The sequence below is a fragment of the Jatropha curcas genome, chromosome 6, assembly GCF_041381405.1.
Source record: "Jatropha curcas cultivar XTBG-Jc1 chromosome 6, XTBG_Jcur_1.0, whole genome shotgun sequence".
NCBI classification, from domain to species: Eukaryota; Viridiplantae; Streptophyta; class Magnoliopsida; order Malpighiales; family Euphorbiaceae; genus Jatropha; species Jatropha curcas.
The window spans coordinates 2,507,667-2,521,494 of NC_143156.1; positions in this window are offsets into that span (position 1 = coordinate 2,507,667).

Here is a 13,828-nt window from a genome sequence, read left to right on the forward strand (position 1 = left end):
ATATATGAGATTAAATTTCTTATATAATAAATTGAAATTAATAAGCATATTCTGTGATATAAATAAAATAAAATAAAATAAAATAAATTAACGAATATTACAGATAAATTATATTCAATTGGATTAATACTTGGTCGAGAACTAGAAAAATAAAATAAATAATAGAAAGGTAATGTTCTTTTCAGAGTGAGCTTTGTTAAATTCAGAGCAAATGATTTTTTATACCGTTATTTTGACTTTGATTGCTCTAGGTTTAATGTTAAAATTCAACCTCAAACTTCAGCTGTTGGACGTTTCCAATTTCACCAAGTGTGATGCACTCGTAAAAGAGAAAGAAAACAAAGATAATGACAGCTTTAACCTTATAATCTGTTTTATTAATAAGGGTAATTGAGTCACAATAGTGTTATAAGAAGATTTTTTTTTCTGAAAATGTAACTCATTAATAATATTAAGAAGAATTATAAATACTCATATAGAACACACATAGAATTTTACTCATGTAATAACTTTTTAACTAGCTTTTAGCATTTTAACTAGTCAAAACGTAAACGCTATTTTTATAATATTAGGTAACATAGCGTTTGAACTAACTTTTAGATGTTCATGTAATATTTTATAAAAAGTTAATCCATATAACATTTAACTTTTAGCGTTTTATGTAAAGATATTCGAACAGTTAAATGCTGTTAAAACAACTAGTTTTGCAGAATAGCCCAAATTGTCCTATTTAATTGCATGTAACTGTTATGTAAAAACTGAAATTAGGCGGCTGAAAAAATGGCCTTATACAAGTTTCAAGATTGGGAAACTTTGGCTTAATATACACTTATATCCTGAACTTTAGAGTTTATTGCACTTAAACTCTAATTTGAACTTTATAACAATTACACCATAAAATGAAAGGTTAAGAGTATTTACACCCCACAATTAAATTAATGGTTGATTTACAATAAAAAATATATTTTCATGGGACTCATAATTGAGCTTAGGTTAATTTAACTAGAACTTAAACCCAAACTCAAAACAGTATTGTTGAAGAGGAAAAAAAATCTAATTTAAAATAGCTCTCATTTATCACTTGAGTACATCATTGATTATTGCCCATTTATCACTTGAGTACATCATTGATTATTACAAAATTTTACTTTCATAGAAAGCAGTTAATTCGTAAAAAGCACTTCGAGTTCGGACAGTGGCTTCAAAATTGGTATGTTGATTTCTTTCATTTTTGTTCATTTATGTTTATGTATGGTGATAGACACATGTGATATTGTGTATTAATTTATATATTTATTTATGTGAGAAGGATAGTTGAAAATAAATTTTGAAAAAATAAAATTTTTAACAATTTGATAATCTAGGATTTGATGAATTTAGAATAATTTATGCATGTTTACAATTTATGTTATAACTAACATCAGCCCATGTACTCCATTATCTTCAGAATATACATATATTAATATTATTTAAATTGAAAAATCCATTTAATTAATTTGCTTTATAATTTGAACCAATGAGGAATATCAAAAGTAATGATGTTAATAATAATATTTCTTATTGTTCACAAACAGAAAATGGATTTTTCATTAGGTTCATAAATATGTATTTTTTATTGCAAATCTATCCTTGATTTAATTTTAGGGTATAAATACTCTTAACTTTTCATTTTAGGGTGTGGTTGTCGCAAAGTTCAAATTAGAATGTAAATGCAACAAACTCCAAAGTTTAGGGTATAAGTGCGTATTAAGCCGGAAACTTCTTTTGTCTATTTCATAGAAAACATATTCAATTGGATAGAATAAACTTCTTCATGAGGAAGTGACATTACAAATCCCACGTAAATGTCGGGATTTGGTGGGTTCCAAATAAAATTCTTCACAAGAATCTTGCAATCATGCTAGTTTCTATGTTTGGGAGGGTATACTTCCATGTTTGTTGTCTTTTTTATGGTTCTTAATGAATCTTTTCATTTAAAAAAAAAAAAAAAATCCCACGTTAATGTCGGTATTTGGTGGGTTCCAAAAGAAATCTCTCGCTATATATATATATATATATATATATGTATGTATATTGAATTTGTATTAATAATACATTTTTTTTTTTTTTTTGAGTGAAAAGGAGGGTTGTAAGCCCTTAATACGTAGCACGGCCAGGCCGCTCCAACCATGTCAGCTTCAAGAAGCTGACCAGCATGTGAAGAAGGATCATCCAATACCCGAAATTCAACCAAGCCATCGACAGCTCCTTTGGCTAAGCAATCAGCAACATGATTAGCCTTCCTAAAAACTTTGATCTTTAATTATGAAACTAAACACATTGAGCTGTTATATTATAAGCTCTAATCTTTTAAACGACCGCACGTTTCATTGAAGTTAAATACCAAATTTCTCGTAGAACTTTATGGGGCTATATCCGATAGAATAAATATTTTTCAAATTGAAATAATAAAAAAAAAATCAGACAGTGAATATAATTATGGACTCATAACATGGCATCTACTTGGTCATAAGTTCACACCTTTTTTTTTTCTTTGTCAATGTCTAATCATAGCAACAGTTCTTTGTTTGTTCTCTTTAATCATAAATTTCAAAAGCTTCTGCAATGATAAATCTTCGTCGAACGCTTTTTGTTTGCTCTCTTTTTCTATATATAGAAGAGCTACTACTTCACTAAGCTGCATGTACACTAATTTTCTTGAAGAAAATGGCGAACCCTAAACTCGATCCCGAGATAAAGTCTAATTCAATAGACATTCTTTGTGAAAAGTTGTTGAAAAAAACTGATTTGGGGCACCAATTCATCGCTCCAAGTGATTTGCTGAAGAAACCTGAAGTTTTTTATGAAACTGGTAAGTTGAAAGAAAAAATCACTTCATTTGATCAAGATGGCAAGGAATGGACATTTCGATTATCCATACGCAAGACTGAGAAATATCCTAAACCAACTCTCACTCCAGCTTCTTGGCATCCATTTGTTAAACATTTCGGTCTTCGAGGTGGTGATGCTGTGATATTCTATGTAATAAGAAATGATGGCGCTCGTAAGATACAGATAAGAGGGCTAAGAAAAATTATCTTTCTTGGTAAACCGACTTGGGAGGAGGTGAAGAAAGTAGAAAACCAGGCATCAACTTCCCATTACAGGGTATGAGGGCCTTAATTAATTATTGTCTGTGTTTGTTTGTTTGCTTTTTATTTTTATTTTTATGTTTTTAAATAAAGCATTACTACCAATGTTGATCGGGACAAAGTGGTTGAGACTCCTACTCACTCAACCTAAGGTCTTCTGTATGGTCTACTCACTTAACTTGGTGTGTAAGTTTGTATTAAGTTTCAAATTCATGAATGACATAATAATATAAAGTAGTATTTTTATATCCATATTCTGAAAAATTATATTGTCTTATTAACACAAGTTAATAATTAATTAAGAATTAATGAAATGTCCATATCTCCATATGCAGATCAATCTTAATCATAAGTCTGAGTAGGATTATACAGTTTGGGACAATGATTACTTGGAAGTCTAATAGATTCATCACTTAATGCCAAATACTAACTTATCTTATTTGGTACATGTTGACTATCAAATTTCTAGATTGCTTTTTAATTATATATATATAAAAGAAAAGGACACATCTTTTTTATGGAGATTATTCTTCAATGAATTATATAAGTATCTAAAAATTCTAAATGTTAAAAGTTATTTATGAAAAATATTTTAGTACACATTATATACAGATTATAAATGGATTAAGCTATAATCTTTGATAATTTTTCATAATAAAAGTAGAAAGTACATGGATTAACAATATCAACATTTGGATTTTAATTAAACTAGATAAAGATCCCGTATTGTGCGGGTTACCCTGTTAAAGTGTTTTTCTCTCTTTTTACATATACTTACGTATAGTATATATATACATATAAAAATAAAGGGCAGATGAGAAATGGTTTTTGCCTTTGTGTTTCTAAATTAAATAGCGGTTGGCCATTGATGTAGACAAATCAAGATATCAATATAGTTGATATTATAAATAACATCAATAGATTTGCTTTTCAAATCATGATTTTATACATGATATAAATAAATTAATTAAGTTAATCAGTTCCTCCGTAAAAGTAACTAAAACCATAATGAGTTTTAAAGAATAGAATCTTTAGAGTTTTGTTAGTTAATTGATTATTTCAGTGAAAAAAGTGACAGTTTCAGAATATATATAATGTATGTTTTTAAATTTTATGGGTCTAAATCATGTGTTCTACATCACCATCATCATATATCCTCTACCACCATTAATTAATATATGATACTTGTAACGGTAGTCATAAATTACAAAGGCTTTTCCAGAAATGAATAATTATAAGCATTATATATTAGATTTATTTGTGAAAAATGCAGTTCCAATAAGAGTTTGTTGAAAGTGGACTTGCAAAAGAATAAAATGAAATTGGAGCTTTATCGTTTACAAGAAATATAGTAATAAGAAGAGTTTGTTTGTCTTAATCTATGTTTCAGCCATTTATACGACCAGCACAGCAGCACTTTGAAAAACAAAAGATTGAACCATAGAAATTAAAATATGAAACCTGTTATGTTACCTGAACTGTAGAAAATAGATGCAAAAGCAGTAATTCGTCCCAAAAGCAAAACAAAATAATAACTGCTGCTGTGGAAAACAAAATTAAGAAACATGAAATTTTAAGTGCTTTAAAAGTAAAGTTTTAGTAAAGAACACAATTAAATAACTCCTTGGCATTTAAAGATCCTAGAGAAAAACCAATTGATAAACAAAGAGCGTTAGAGCAATTGCCGGTTATATATTAATAATAATAAATAGTTTTCAATAAATCAGAGAGAAATAATAAACAAAAAAAAAAATGATGGCGAGTTGAAAATATACCGAAATATTCCAATTTCAATGCAGAGATTATATATAAGTCACTGGAATCACCGTGCCAAGTAAAAAATCACACTGTTTATTTCTCTACGCGAATTGTTGATCTAAGAAAATAAAAGGATGAGAGTCAAATAAATAGAGAATCCTTCAAGGAAGAAAAGAGTTGGTCTTCAAATAGAGAAAAGAAAGGGATAGATGGATTTCAAAATTTCAAGTTTTAATTAAATCTTTTAATTAATATTTTAATATATTGTTTTGTTGTTGGTAATAGATAAAATTTTATAATTAATCCAATCAAATCTATAAATATGGAAAAAGAAATGTGAAGAAAATGCATTAAAAATTAGAAAATTTGTAAAAAAAGAAAAAAAAGGAATGCTGAAATAGGAGCGTGCTAAGTTAGCTTGTTATAATTTTTTTTGGTTTCAAGATTATATACAAGTTGGAATTAATAGAGCTCATTATTGCAGTGGCATTTTGCAGAAAGTCGAGTGAAAACTCACGGGTTGGATAAAAAAGATCCTTTCTCCAGGTGGCCGTTTATTATTGATCAAGCATGTTCAAAATTCCATTCCTCTGCACATAATGGGGCTATGGTGTTGCCCAAAAAAATATTGAGCTTATTGGAGCGTAAAATGGCTACTTTTTTCTGGGGTAGCGATGTGGATCATTCGAAATATCACTGGATCAGTTATCGTGATATGTGTTTTCCGACTAAGGAAGGAGGGCTGGGGCTAAGATCTCTTCACTCTTTACAGAAAGCCTATTCGCTCAAAATCTGGTGGACTTATATGCAGAGAAATTCTTTGTGGGCTAACTATATGCTCCAAAAATATTATCGGCAGGGAGAAATGAGCTATCAAATTATCAATTCTTGCACTTGGAAACGGATTTGTCAAGTTCACTCTCTTGCCTGTCCACTTGTTGCTTTTGCAGATAATAATGTGGTGTGGCGAGGAGAAAGGAATGGCAAATTTACTCTTGCTTCAGCCTACAATTGTGTTAGAGAGAGCAAAGCTTCTTGCCTTTCAAGCAACGCTATTTGGGATTCATCTTTTCAGCTTAAACTTTCCATTTTTACATGGAAACTCCTCAGGGGAGCTTTACCTTTGCCGAGACGTCTTCAAATATTCGGGATTTATGGTCTATCCCGTTGCCCATTTTGCTTCAAGTTGGAGACAACTGCTAACCACCTTTTCTATTTCTGCCCCATCATTGCTAAGCTTTGGACTTATTTCGGCTCTTTTTTCCTAGATACTCTTGAGTCACAAAATTCTCTGAGGCAAGCGTTGATTTTTTGGTGGCTTTGTGACAGACCAGATTCGGCTATGGGTAAGCTTAGGTGCTTGGTACCACAGGTAATTGTGTGGTCTGTGTGGAAAATGTATTGTAAGTGTAATTGGGTAATGAAGCTTGCTTTCCAGGCCTCCTTTTACAAGATATCAGTAGGTTGTTATTAAACTGGAGCATTGCCAATTCTAGTAAGAGATTTGCAACAACTTGGTCGGCAAAAGCTGATTGCCACTTCATTTCGGCTTCTTTTGGCAAACAAAAATTAAAGCCAATGATTATTACTTGGATTCGCCCTAGGCAAGATTGCTATAAACTGAATATTGATGTGTCTTTCAACAAATTTTCAGCAGCGGAGGGTGCTATCCTCCGAAACAACCATGGTAATTTTGTTGCTGTTGCTTGTTTTCCGATTATTGCAGGGACAACTTACTTCTTGTAAAATCTTTTGGCCATTTGATTAAAGATATTGTATTATTGGAGGCTATGGGACTACATATTTGAGATATAAATAAAAGGATCATTTTCTTCTAAAAAAAAAAAAAAATATTGTGAAACTAAACCATAATAGCCACTATTATTTTCAGTTCATTATTCTTTTTCCTTTTTTAAAATAATAAGTAATAAAAAATGAAAAAAAATAATTTTAAATCGGTTTGAATTGATTTAAACGGTTTTGAAAAGGCGAAAGAAAATAAAATTTAGTTTTTTTTTTCCATTTATTTGAGATAAAATACATTTGTAATTCAATTCTAAAAGGATATCTATTAAACCAAAAGTCTAAAAGCATTATCAAAATGTTTTTAAGATCAGATCAATCATTAAACTAATCTATTTAGTATTTTAAGAATTTCAATTCTGATTTTACAAAGCCATAAACAATTTTCAAGAATCGCCAAATATTAACACTAATAAGTCTATTATACTCTACAAAGCCAAAACTCTCTCTCAATAAACAAATACCGATAATAATGAGCCTTTCCAAGAATTTTAGATGATAATAATACTAAGCAACGCTAATGGAAAAATGATTTTATTAGAACTAATTATGAACTTAGTGTGAGCATAATTGGGTGGCCTTGGATAATCATCTGGTTGTGGCATCACGCATTCTTCACCATTAAACAAAACTCTTCTGGGTAAAGCCCATCCTTCTCTAAAAGTGAAATCTTCAGATTTGTCCCTCTGTGCGCAGAGCTACATGCCTAGTTATTTATTTCAGCTGAAGGGTTGTAATCCATGCAGAATATGCTACCAAAAAACCTATTGAGTCCTTCAATTTTTATTTGACCCATTGAATTCTTGAATTTTGTTTCTATATCTATTAAACACAATCGGTCTATATAAATAGATGCAAATGTATGCAAATTTGGAGAGCTTAATGTGCTTTTATGCGGAGTATTCCTTTGAAGAGAGATCGCTGAGGAATGCATTTTCGAGCATATAAGAACTTTATGCATAGAAGCAGTTTGGGAATTACTAGGTAACTGATTTGGTAGACTTCAAGGCAGTGTGATCTCGCTTAAAATTTTACCAACTGATCACTGGCGTGTAATAAAAGATTTGCCCTGTGCGAGAGAAATATTGAAACTTCCATTTTTTTTTTTTTTTGATGTTCTTTGTAGAATTTCTTTTTTGAGAATGTTGCAAATTGTGGAAGGCTTTTGCCTTTTTCTTCTTTTTCCTAATGATTCTGCCTTAGTATTAGCCAGATGATATTGCCAGTTTTTGGCTTTATCTTAAGTAGTAAGGGATAGAATGGTTGTTGAAGATGGGTCTTGGCTTAAACTTCATATACTAATTGTCAAAGGAAATTGCTTCTGAAAAAACAGTTTCCAGCTTCTATGCAGCTGAGTTGAGCCTTGCAATTTTTAGCTTGAAAGACTTTTAATGGAAGAGTGAACCAGGTCTGGTAGAGTGCGGTTTAATTTTCCTTGTTTGGCTTATTAAGAGGAAGTTTCATTGCCTCTTCAGATTGAAAAGCAAAAGTCTTTTTCGTTTTGTCTCTGAATGCTTTTTAAATTTTCACATGTATGCTGTACATGAATTTATGCATGTACATGCATAAGTTCGCATTAAGTTCTGCAGTCTATTAGGAGACTGAGGAGAAGAAATGTTGTGATGGGATGGGATGCGGACAGAGAGACATATTGCAACACTTGTTATCCTTATGTTGGCTGACATTACTGAAAGAAACTAATATTATGATTTTTCTTTGTTGCAGCCTGGAACTAATCTAGTAAACTACTGAAGTACTGAATAAATCATTGAATTATCCAGAAAACTAATCTTGTGTCCACTTGTGCTGGTCACCTTGTTGAGTGTTAGACTTATTTTCTGCTTTCTGAAAGCTTTCTCTTCGGATGAAATGCTTTTTTCCTGAAAATTTTAGGTACAGAGATGATGTAGGAAGACATCAAAATGAAAATGGCTCATACAGTCAGGAGAAAATCACTTAGCTACCTTCTTGTTGGATCTGTTCGCAAAAGTGAGAAAGTGTATCTCTGGTCTGGCCTGAGAAAAGGTCAGGCTGAGGCAAGGGTTTTTGTCTCCTGGCCTGACCCAACCAAGGCCTGCAACTATTAGCTCAGCTGGGCTTGTGATTTGAATATGTTAGGGCCTGACCCTACCTGGCCTACTGGAAGAATGAAAAATTAATATGTTACGTATGCTTGTAGTGCTGGGTCAGGTCAGGCTTGTGCCCGACCCAAAAAAAAGAACATGTTTCCACATTGTGTATGTATGTGTTTATCTTTTTGATTTTTGAATTATATAACGGATGCTCAACCTTTTGAGGTTGCTTTCAGTGGAGCACGAAGTCTTGGAGAGGGAGATTGGGAGACTACGAGCCTTGTATCAGCAGCAACAGCAACAGCAACAGCCACAGCAGCAGGAGCAGCAACCATCTTCCAGCCATCGCCGAACTAACAGCAGGGACCTTGAATCCCAGTTTGCAAACCTCTCCTTGAAACAAAAGGATGCCAATTCTGGTCGTGATCCTGTGACAGGTCCACTCCGCACTTAGATAAATAAATTAGCCAGAGATTTGTTGTGCCACCATTTTGCTTAGTTGGGCTACCACATTAACCATCATTATTTTCTCCTCGAGCGGGGTAAAGCCGAGTTCCTCCAGTCTCCATCCCGTCTCTCTGCCTGATTTGCACAATTTATTTTTACTTTGTTTCTTGCCCCCTTTCGTTTGATAAAATTAATATCTTCACGTGCACCTGGTTGTCATTGCAGGAAAATTTTTCAGGCGAGATGACTCTCCGGAGGTGGTAACTTAAAAGAGGTTCCATATTTGGTGTCTTCTGTATGTTCAGATGATTATAATTCAGGAAATTTATGAGCTCCACTTGTAATCCATTTAGAGTATCTAATTCGTGGAGTCGAGATGTAGCCAAGGATGTTTAAAGCATGTTGGATCTGTGTCATTTGTAATGGTGTTATTCCAAAGAAATGCTTTCTTGTAAAATCTGTTAAATGAATTCACGTCTTCTTGCTTATTTTCACTGTTATGAGAAGGGCTGAGTCCTTGTTTGGCTGCTAGGAAATGAAATGCTGATGCTGCTTCTGGCTGGTAATTTATAACTGTTCTTCCCTCCTACTGTAATTTAGGTGTATTTTTCATGGCCTATCTCATGTTTTCATTTATACCTTAAAATTCGGGACTTTGGGATTGAGTTGTTTAGACCGAGTTTATGAATTCACTTATGGACCAATTAATGAAAAATGATTTTTTTTATTGAATATGAGGGTATTTCTGATCATGCAATAGGAAAAAAAAAAAGAAATTTTTAAAAAATTCATATTTCCATTGATTTAGTTCATGGGTGGATTCTAAGATGTGATAATTCTAAAGTAAATCAAATCACGGTTAGGTATAATAGATTGTTTTGATAATATGTTGAAACTTGAAACTGATGGCATTAAAAAGATGGGCCTTACGTTATGTCGTATATGACATGACACTATGATGTTGCAATGAAAGAAAAAAAATTAAAAAAGAAAAAATTAGTAAAAATAATTATGAGAGATATATAATAATTGTATAATTGATGTTAAGAATTAATGTTTAGGATTAGATTTTAAATATCATGTCCTGAAAGAAAACATAACTCAAGAATATGGATTGATTGTGAGGCAATTACGGAAGGTTTCGTGGGAAATGATGTCCAAAATTGATAAGAAAAAAACGCTATTCTACAGAAGGCTAAAGCTAATTCTGCTCGCGCCCCGTTAGACTCATAAGAAAAAAACGCTTATTACAACGGGAATTTTCTCTTTTTAAAAGAATCAAACACTTGTGTAAATAGAGTCATTTTCACTCGGAATAAGCCTGTTTGTGAGTTTGTGTATATATTTTTAATCATTAACTAACAAGTTATGATTAGTTAGTATTTCTTGCATACTATAGTAAATTTATAGTTTGAATAGGTACAACATCATAAGCATAAGAAAAGAATATCACTTTCACATTTCATAAACAACTATTTTGAAGATGTTTAGCAGTTAAAAAAAAAAAGGGTGAATTTAAGAGTGCCGACATGCTTTTGATTTGATTTGGCCTAAACTCAAATTTAATTTGATTTGATTTGATTTGAATTTAAGGGTGAATTTAAGGGGCATAAACTCAGTTTAACATATTTAATTTGGCCTTCTCACTTACGTCTAACAAGAATATGTATATATATATAGTTCTAGAATTTAAGCTGCTCATATTAGCAAGTGACACACATTAATTATATATAGAATTGCAGAAAAACTATGATTAATTTTTAAGAAATGTCCGATATTATGTGGGTCTCATTAAGGAGTTGTTGAACAGCAACAATCAATTGGATTCGATGATGTTAAAGCAAAGACAAAATTAAGTCAAACTGATTAAAATGTATTAGACCCGCTGGATAGATTTTAAACACGAGTCCCTCTCATTGTCTTTCTTTTTTTTCGCCTCTCCTTTCATATTTAAAAAATATATATATATATATATATATATATATATATATATATATATATATATATTTACAGACGTGTCTTCATACTTAGATTGGATTGGTATTCAAATAAACTCTTCCTAATAGTGGTAATTCCATATTTCAAACGTTTGACCTTTAAATTTACTTGAAAATGCAATCTATTTTTGTTTTAATAATTTTTTTCTTTTAATAGTTACCTGTTAATTATCAGAAATCGAAGATTGAGTGAATTGTGAACCACGTAATAATTAAGTAGAAGTGATGGATTGATAGCTAGGTTATTTGGTATAAGCCAATCAATCATACCATTAATTAATTTTCGATTAATTAACTATGGTATAATAACACGATTTTTTTTTAAAAAAGCAATAAAATATTTTTTATATAATATATCATTCGTGAAGTATGACAACTATACTATCAAAATATAGAGACAATAATGAAGTGTAAATCGAAAATTAGGACACAATTTGAAGAGAACAAATTACAGAATATAATATCATTTATTTATTAATCATAACACACTATACATTAATCAAGCCACATCATGAATATTAATCAGTAATTACTCCCTCCGTCCCATTTAATTTGCTTGTTATTTCTTTTTTAAATGTCTCAAAATATTTGCAAGATTTCTAAATTTGTATATTTAAACAATTACTTTTCTCATAATAACTTTTATGATTGTTCATTAAATAAATTGCTTTTATTAATATCTTAATGAGTTAAGGAAAAAAATAGGCAAAATAATTTTATTGACTAAATTATTAATATGCGTGTTTTATCGAACCATGCAAATAAAATAGGACGGAAAGAAAAGAGTATTATAATGGTATTAAGCTAATTAATTAGGGTGAAGGAGATGTAATAGTCAAACCCAATTAATTAAGCTTCTGACTACTGTAACAAAATGTCCGTCCAAATTCATCTTGATGAAACGCAGTGATTGTTTCTCTCATCAAACAACCATTTTGATCAAGAATTACGAATGTCCTCAAGGATTCAGTCGGAAAAGTAAAATCAATGGTTAAAATCAGTTGGCATAACAAAGTTGCTACAGAGAATGTTTGCATGCTCCGGAATGTTTGTATTCTGGGAAATTCTATTCCCATTCGACATTTTCTTCAAGAAAATTTATAAATGCTAACTTTTATTTTCTTTAAAAGCTTGCTCAAGCAGAAACTCTGTACGGTGAAAAGGTCTTGCTCGCCGCCACTTTGAGACCCGAATATGCTTCCCAACCCTATGGAGACAAAGGGGCTAATTTTTAACCATAAGAAAAAAACTAGTCTTAAAAGATTTTGCGGTATCAATTATATTACGCACTTAAACATTACGTCAGCCTCATTGCGTGGCACTCCTAGTTGCCGCATTACATCAGACACTCCTTTTGCGTTTGCCCATTGGTTGCCTTAGTTCACGCAGTTGAGACAGTGGGGTCCCAGACACTCCTTGTCACGGACTTCTTTTTTAAAGAAAAAGTGGCAGTTCACTAATAAAATATTAAATATTATATAATGCGAGTTTATAAAGAAACACACGGAAAGTTGAAAACAATGTTAATCTCTTTGGAATATCAAATGACCATTTGAAATAGGATAACAATTGAAATTTTCCACAGCGAAAAGTGAAATCTTCATCCTTATCTAATTATTTATTTCAGCTGAGGAGTTAATCCATGTAGAATATATTATCAAAAAACGCATTGATTCGTTTAATTTTTATTTGATCTATTGAATTTTTGAATTTTGTTTTTATCTATTAAACACAATCCGTCTATATAAATAGATTTAAATGTATGCAAATTTTGACATATCAGTCCATAAAATCCCGCTGCGTCATAATCTATATCTAAAAATAACATTATAAATTATATTCAGTGTACATATTTCTCTCCACTAACTTTTTCTTTCATGCTATATTGATCCATCCGCCAAATGGCAGTTAGAGGACAACGTATAAAAGACAAAATTAACGATAAAAACTGAACTAGAAAAAGGTATGCAAAGACTTTTTTTTTTTTTGTCGGTAAGATATTATTTTCTTGTAGTTTTCTCCTTTATATCTAATGAATGTAAAAATAATATAGAAGCAGTCAATATAATAGAGTTACAATTAGGGATGAAAAAATATATATGTAATAATAATCAGATTGACATGATCTAAAACATCATACCAGACCTTGAAGTTAGCATATTTTTATTTTAAATTAAAATTCATGTTCAATTGAAGCATTTATAAAATGAATATATATATATATATATATATATATACAGAAATGTTTTTTTCTATAATCTGATTCTGTTGACACCGCATTTGACCTATAAAGAGAAAGCTTTTTGCTCCTATCGACAGTTTTCACCATTCAAGGTATGAGTACCGCTGATATGACTGAGGCTCTACTGTTGAGACCATCTCCACAATGATTAGAAAAACAATTCACAGATTCCAAATGCGTTTTAATTGACTATGGTATAATAACACAATTTTTTTTAAAAATATTATTTTATATAATATATAATTGATGAAGTATTACAACTATAGTATCAAAATGTAGAGACAATAATGAAGTGTAAATCGAAAATTACGACACAGTTTGAAGAGAACAAATTACAGAATATAATATCATTTATTTCTTAATCAAAACACACTATAT